Consider the following 8003-nt stretch of genomic DNA (forward strand, 5'->3'; position numbering starts at 1 on the left):
TTGATTTGTAATTTATAAATACTAAGTATAAGTTTTAATATAAGTTTTATATCCCTTTCTGTTTTTCTCAATGCTCTAAGCAATATGATACTATTAAATATAATCTTTTTCTATTTAAAAACAAGATTCACCTTCAGGTCTAATTTGTGACACTTAATAGGCTAAGAAGAGAGTATTCCCAACTGGTACTAACTGAGCAGCACCTAAGTGGACACATAGGAACTACAGTAATAGGGTATTGGGCAGGGGGGAGGGGGGCGGGTATATACATACATGAGTGAGATGTGTATCTGGGGGATGGTCATGCTGGAAACTCAGACTTGTAGGGGGAGGGGGGAAGGGGCATTTTTTTGAAACTTTAAAATTTGTACCCCCATAATATGCCGAAACAAACAAAAAAGAGTATTCCCTACTGCAGGAAGCTGGTTTGCCATTAGGTGGAGCTTTTCCCTAAATTTGCTCTTTTACCTAATCTCTCCCTTGTTTGTGGTATACTGGGCAGCCAGAGTCCTTGCTGGCAGGGTTCTTGGGGTGAGACAGGGTGTCCAACTCTGCCTGCCCTTTCTCAGTGAAGAGAATTTCTAGAGATGCCTTTTACTGGGTAGGAAAATAGAATTTTACGTCTATCTATACCACATGGGTGTTACCTAATTTCTAAATAATAAATTCATGATTCATTATTTAGAACCTAATTCTGACCAAAGTATTATCTTTCTACCCTAGAATTGAGACTTATAAAATTATGACATCCAAAATCCAGGCCAGGTACGGTGGCTCATGCCTCATAGCACTCTGGGAGGCCTAGGCTGGCAGATCATTTGAGCTCAGGAGTTCGAGACCAGCCTGAGCAAGAGTGAGACACTGTCTCTACTAAAAATAGAAAGAAATTAATTAGCCAATTAAAATATAGAGAGAAAAACTTAGCCGGGCAGAGTGGCACATGCCTGTAGTCCCAGCTACTCGGGAGGCTGAGGCAGGATCGCTTGAGCCCAGGAGTCTGAGGTTGCCGTGAACTAGGCTGACGCCATGGCACTCTAGTGTGAGCAACAGAGTGAGACTCTGTCTCAAAAAAAAAAAAAAAAAAAAGACACCCAAAATTCAGAGAATATTTTTTAAGCTGCAAATACCAAAGGCCAATAGGTCCCCAGGAGTGAAAGTATCCTTATCTTAACATCTCACAGATCTAGTCACTTTGGGTATTAGTCAGCTTTTCTTCAGACCTGTGATGAAGAAAAAATAATGCTTATTCTGAAATCCAGGAAAATGTCACCATTTAAGACTTCTATCAGTGAGGGGAGTGAGGGGTCAATTTTTTTTTCTTCTGTTTTTTGGTTTCTTCTGCTACCCATTCTGTAGGTAGGATGAAATTTAAAATTAAACATTTTCACAAAAATTAAAGAAATCGGTACTGATGAAGTTGAAAACAACCAGGATTTGGGAATGCACAAATTGTAAACTTGCTTTCAAGTTTATTTCAAATACTGTCTTTTGAACCTCCTAGGGGATTGTTGCAAGTTTTAAAAACAAGGTAAGCAATTGCCAGGTACAACAGAAAAAGTCATTATGAGCTTCAGGAGAGCTCTGTCCTATGAAGAATTTCTCCTTGGGAAGAGATGTGTCAGGTGGTGTTTTATGCTCTTGGGCTTTAACTGAATAAAATGATGGATCTACACAGCTACTCTGTCTTCTACCAGAGTTCCCTTCTCTGAGGAATCAGAACTATCTATGACACTGACCACATTCCTTTCTGCTGACTTTTTGTTAAGCATAATTCACCATCCTAAGGATGCTGCCTTAAGGATACTTTTTTCTTATTTCATGAAAGTGAGTTACTTCATGAGAGTTAACCAAGTATACAATAATAGTATTAAGTGGGGTTGTCTGTATAACAGTATATGCAACTTACATATGCAGTAAGTCATGCAGTAAATGCACATCTAAGTCTTCTGTATTTAAGACTACTGACTTAGGCCTGGTGTGGTGGCTCATGCCTGTAATCCTAGTACTCTGGGAGGCTGAGGTGGGAGGATAGCTTGAGGTTAGAAAGTAAGGGAGTGCCTAAGAAGTAAAAAATGACCCCAAAACACTTGCGAGTGCTGAAGCTGTCAGTGTCCCGGGGCAGTGCTGATCCAGTGTGACCTGGGACTTTGGTTATGATGGGTTCTGTGGGGGAACTAGAGCAAAGCCTACTTCCCCTGCATAAGTCAAGAAGTTAGATGAGAGATCCTCATGTAAAATGGAGGCTCCTGAAAAAAGAAACCTCAGTAAAGGATGATGATAAGGTGATGAGGAGAATATGTTCTGAGAAGTAACAGCAGCCCCAAAGCTGGCACTTGCAGAAGTTTGTACACTTTCCAAGCTCAGCATTTGATTTAAAGTATTCCTATATTAGCCGGGCTCAGTGCCACTCCACTCTATGCCAGGCAAAAGACTGAGCCCCTATCTGTATTTTAAAAAAAGAAGAAAGGGGAAAAGGAGGAGAGGAAAGGAGAGGGGAAAGGAAAGCAGAGAGGATGAAGGAAAGAAAAAAGTTAAATATTCATATTGAAGGGCTTGGAGTAACCACTAAAAGGATAGAATTAGACCAATAAAAGGATAGAATTAGAATCTATAATTTCCAAAGTAAAGAAAGAAAAAACAACACAGAGAATAAAATGATTTTTAAAAAGACAAGAAAACCAGGAAAGAAAAAAAGGGAGAAAGAGAAGACAAAAAAAAAGGAACACAAAAAATGAGACACCATATTTGTGACTGGAAGGTAAATATAGATGTCAATTCTTCCCAAAATGTTGTATAGATTAAATTCAATTCCAATCACCAGAGAAAAAAGAATATATTCTGCATGGTTCCTTTTAAGTAAAATTCTAGAAATGAGCTAATCTATACTGAAAAAGTAGATCAATAGTTGCCTAGGGACAGTGGAAATGGGAAGAGAATAACAGATCACAAAAGGACACAAGGAAACTTTTGGGTATATTCATTACCTTGATTGTGGTTATGTATCACAGATGCATACATATGTCAAAACTCAGCAAATTATACACTTTAAATATATGCAGTTCACTGTATGTTGACCATACCATAACATTGTAAAAAATAATTTTTAAAGCCTGAGAAAAAATTTAATTTCAATTCAAATCCCAGCAGGCTTCTTTATTTCTATTTATTTTGGGGGGAGGGTAGGAAGGGGACTTGACAAGCTGATTGTAAAATTTCAGTGGAAAAGCAAAGATTTGAGTAGCCAAACATTGCTATCTGTACCTGAGTTATAAGAATAAGGTGAGGGAATGTTTTCCTAGTTATGAAGAAGTTTGATAAAACTATAGCAAGCAATTAACATAGTATTGATACAGCAACAAACGAGTTGATCAGCAGAACAAATTGGAGAGCCCAATTTGTTGTATATATGAAAACTCAATTGTATATATGAAAACTTTTATATATGAAAACTCAATTACTGAGATGGTGAATATTTGGTGGATATATTATACAAATTTTAAATCTCTTGCCCTGTTGTTTAGAAGTACAGTTGTTTAGAAGTAAAGTCTAGAATCCATGGCTTATAATTCCAGTTTGTGTGACATTATATAGTAAATTAACAGTGGAGGCCTCTTTGCTACACCTGTCATTAATTGTTCTCAATTTGACCAGTCAGAGTGTTAGATTCACTGCCTGGAAGAAAGGCAGCAAGATCAGAGTAAATTCAGATATGAAAAATTTTGAATTACCTTCACAGTACATTTTTTTTTTTTTTTTTTTTTGAGACAGAGTCTCGCTTTGTTGCCCAGGCTAGAGTGAGTGCCGTGGCGTCAGCCTAGCTCACAGCAACCTCAAACTCCTGGGCTCGAGTGATCCTTCTGCCTCAGCCTCCCGGGTAGCTGGGACTACAGGCATGCGCCACCATGCCCGGCTAATTTTTTATATATATATCAGTTGGCCAATTAATTTCTTTCTATTTGTAGTAGAGACGGGGTCTCGCTCTTGCTCAGGCTGGTTTTGAACTCCTGACCTTGAGCAATCCGCCCGCCTCAGCCTCCCAAGAGCTAGGATTACAGGCGTGAGCCACAGCGCCCGGCCCACAGTACATTTTTAAAGAACCTTTCTGTCACTGTTATCAAAAACATTATTTTGCCATTTGTATGTGAAAGGTGTCTATCTTTTCCACCATGCTACCTAATACCTACACCCTAATAATGAATAAGGCCATATCGCATTAGCCTCAAAATGACACGAGATTGGAAACAGTAAGAAATATCTTCCTCCTCCACCTTACACAATGTCTCAGGTTCTTTACTCAGCGCTGTGACCAGATACGATTTCACATATAAAAGCACCTAGTGCAATTCCAGACATACATGAAGTATCACAAAAAAGTAGCTGTTGTTAGCATGTAACATTCCTTTTCCCAGACATTATTCCAAAGTCACCTTGTAAACATGTCACAGCCCTCAGTTTTACGGTCAGTTCAAGAAAGCAAAGCTGGAGAAATTTGTCTCAGAATAAAGCTGAACAAACACATGTCAGCTCTACCTTCAAAATATATCCAGCATTGAGCAGTTTTTCATTCCTCCATGGCTACCACTCTGGTCCAGGTGACCATCTTCTCCTGGCTACATTACAGCAAAAGCTTCCTAATGCTCTTGCTTACATCCTTGCCCCTCAGTATTCTGTCAGCGAGGGTCAGATCATATCACTCTTCTCTGCTCAAAACCCTCCAGTGGTTTCCCTTCTCAGAGAAAAGCCAGACTTCTTACAGTGCCTACAAAGCCCTCCATGACCTGCCACTTGCTACCTATTGGCCATCTTTTCCTACTTTCCTTGCTCCCTTTGCTCCATCCACATTGAAGTCCTTGTTTTTCCTTGTGTTCACCAGGAATGATCTCATGCCCAAGCTGTTGCCCAACCTCTTCCCTTGCAATTTTTCTCCAGACAGTTGCATTTACTCCCCAATATCCTCAAGTCTTTGCTCAAGTGCCCCTTTTAAGAGTGAGCCCCTAGGCTGGCCATGGTGGCTCACACCTGTAATTGTAGCACTCTGGGAGGCCGAGGCGGGTGGATCACTCAAGGTCAGAAGTTTGAGACCAGCCTGATCAAGAGCGAGACCCTGTCTCTACAAAAAATAGAAATTAAAATATATAGGAAACTAAAAATATGAAAAAAAAGTTAGCCAGGCATGGTGGTGCATGCCTGTAGTCCTAGCTACTCGGGAGGCTGAGGCAGAAGGACCACTGAGCCCAGGAGTTTGAGGTTGCTATGCACTAGGCCGACACCAGGGCACTCCAGCCCAGGCAACAGAGTGAGACTCTGTCTCAAGAAAAAGAGTGAGCCCCCACTTTTCACCAGCACTCTCTACCCCTTTCCCTGCTTTATTTCTCCTGTGTAGCACTTACCTCACTGATATGCTGTGTATTTGTGGAGGCTAAAGCAACCTCATCTTGGATGCTGATCTGCCATGTTGATTTCCGATTAACCCATTTGGAGAATGCCTCTAAAATCTCTACTTTATCTACTCTTACCTTAAATCCTGTCCTTACATCAGAACTAGCAACCTTGACCATAAATCTTGCCCTTAGGCAGATTCACATAGCATTCTTATCTCTCCTTGAGGGGTTGACTTCAATTGTCCTGCCCACTCCTTCCTTATGGTATGTAAACCCTGGGTCTATGGGGCAATGGCACAGGACCCACCATCTCGAATTGCCTCACCGCTGCCCAAACCATAGCTTCTGTTTGTTAGGTCCTTATTAAATGTTTCTTTGTGAGAAACTAGATTTGTTAGTCCATTTCTTCAGTCTCTCGGCTTCCTTAGATAAACCTGTGCAGAGAAGAGGCCCTGAGAGCAACCTAACCAATAGGGAAGTGGGTACTCCCTCAGATGTTGGCAGCTTCTTGCTGATGTAGCTTAATTCTTAGCAAGCATTAACCTTTCAGGATTTTTAAGAGATGGCTTTTTTAATGCTTGGTAGGGTTACTGAAATAAAACTTAAAGAGATGGCTTTGGACTAATAGATCACTTGAAGAAAATTGGGTCCAGTTTCAGCTTTATCCTCTACCCAGCACAGAATGCCAGCATGTCCCTAGCTTTACATCTGTAATGAGACAAAAGCAGCATAAAATATATTGTTTCCAAACCCCGGGATTTTCAAGATTATGAAGATCCTTTAAAATAACTAAACCTACAGCTTTGTGAAAGATGAAAAAAACTAGCTTATCTATCTTAAAAGCTGTTTGGAGGATAAACAAGTACTAGTTTTGAATTATGAAGCTCAGCTTTTCAGTCTGAGAATGTAATTACACGAAAATCCTTTGTGTTAGGCAGGACATGCAACTAGTGAATACTAAACTAGAATAGCCATCTGTAGTTTATATGGTGGGGTAGGGATCAACTAAAGGATCATTTCCATTTTCCCCCCCACCAAAATTCAGGTGTTGTCAATGTGATTTATTAAGGTTTTTAAAAGGCAATTAGACCATGAGGGCTTGCTTCTCTTGTCCCTCCACCTTTTAATTTTTTTGAGACAGAGTCTCGCTTTGCATGCCTGTAGTCCCAGCTACTTGGGAGGCTGAGGCAGGAATCATTTGAGCCCAGGAATTTGAGGTTGTAGTGAGTTAGGCTGACGCCACAGCACTCTGGCCAGGGCAACAGACTGTCTCAAAACAAAAGAAAATCACTGAGTTTGTATCCTATAAAGACTTCAAGTCTTTCCCCATCTACTGTCAAGCCAGTATTCTTGCCCTACTCCCTAACTCTAAGTAGGCCATTGAGACTTTTCAGACCAAGAGATGAAACTTAGTATTTCTGCCTGTACCATTTCATTTAGTAGTTTTGATCCTTTCTTCCAGGCCTCCAAGATAATTATCCTTCAGTGTATTAACCCTGTTAATGTGACTGATGTACTGTCCTATATTTTGACTCTGCCATGTACCACCTATGAGGCCTTAGGTAACCTTCTTAATCCCCTCGCAGCCTATTTCTTCCTTCATATAATGGATGTCTATAATTCCCAACTTGCCATCTTCAAAAGAATGAAGTAAAACCCACCAGGGCCTGGCACATAGTTAAGAAGTCAAAATGTAGCAGTAATTTCTTCAAGTTAATTGGACAAGACAGGACTAGCATTTCTAGTATTACTAGTCCTCTCAGATTAATTCTTTGCACTGTGGGAGACCAAGGTGAGAGGACTGCTTAAGTTCAGAAGTTTCAGACTAGCCTTAACAGAAGCAAGACCTCATCTCTACAAAATAATTAGTCGTACTCCCAGCTACTCAGCAGGCTGAAGCAAAAGAATCACTTGAGCCCAGGAGTTTGAGGTTGCTGTGAGCTAGGCTGACAGCCACAGCACTCTAACCCAGGCCAGAGGGAGACTGTCTCAAAAAAAAAAAAAAAAAAAAAGATGAATGCTTAGAAATCTGTAGACCACTTAAGCACTAAATTGTGAACCAAGCAGGGATCTTTAAATAGGCAGTTAAATAACTGTGCCAGAACCCAGGGCTATCATAGGGTCTCTTTAGGAACTTAAGTTCCTGGCAATTCACCAGAAGGACTAGTCTGATTTACTCACGTTGAATTTTGAGCTCTTGGTCATCTTCCCCTTTGAACATAGATCTTTTGAGGGAGATCCCTTTTATTTAAATAGCCAGTTATATATACACCTCTTACACCCCCCCAAATTTTGATATTTATAAAGGCTTGCCAAGAGGCTTTGGATGGAGATTTTTTATAATTCCATCATTCCTTTCACTAGGTCAGGGGTCCTCAAACTTTTTAAACAGGGGGCCAGTTCACTGTCCCTCCGACCATTAGAGGGCCAGACTATAGTTTTGTCAAAGATTTTCTCGTTTTTCAGGTCTCTGGTTCACTCTCCACAACCTTTTCAAAGGTGCCTTTAAGATCAAAGCTTTAGGCTCAAAACCAATCTAGGGATTTCATTAATAAAGAATTCTGCGATCTATATGGCTCATCCTCAAAACATCTTAGTCCACAAAAATCAAGTAAAAAGCCA

Source organism: Microcebus murinus, chromosome 2 (genome assembly GCF_040939455.1).
Source record: "Microcebus murinus isolate Inina chromosome 2, M.murinus_Inina_mat1.0, whole genome shotgun sequence".
In the NCBI taxonomy this organism is placed as follows: Eukaryota; Metazoa; Chordata; class Mammalia; order Primates; family Cheirogaleidae; genus Microcebus; species Microcebus murinus.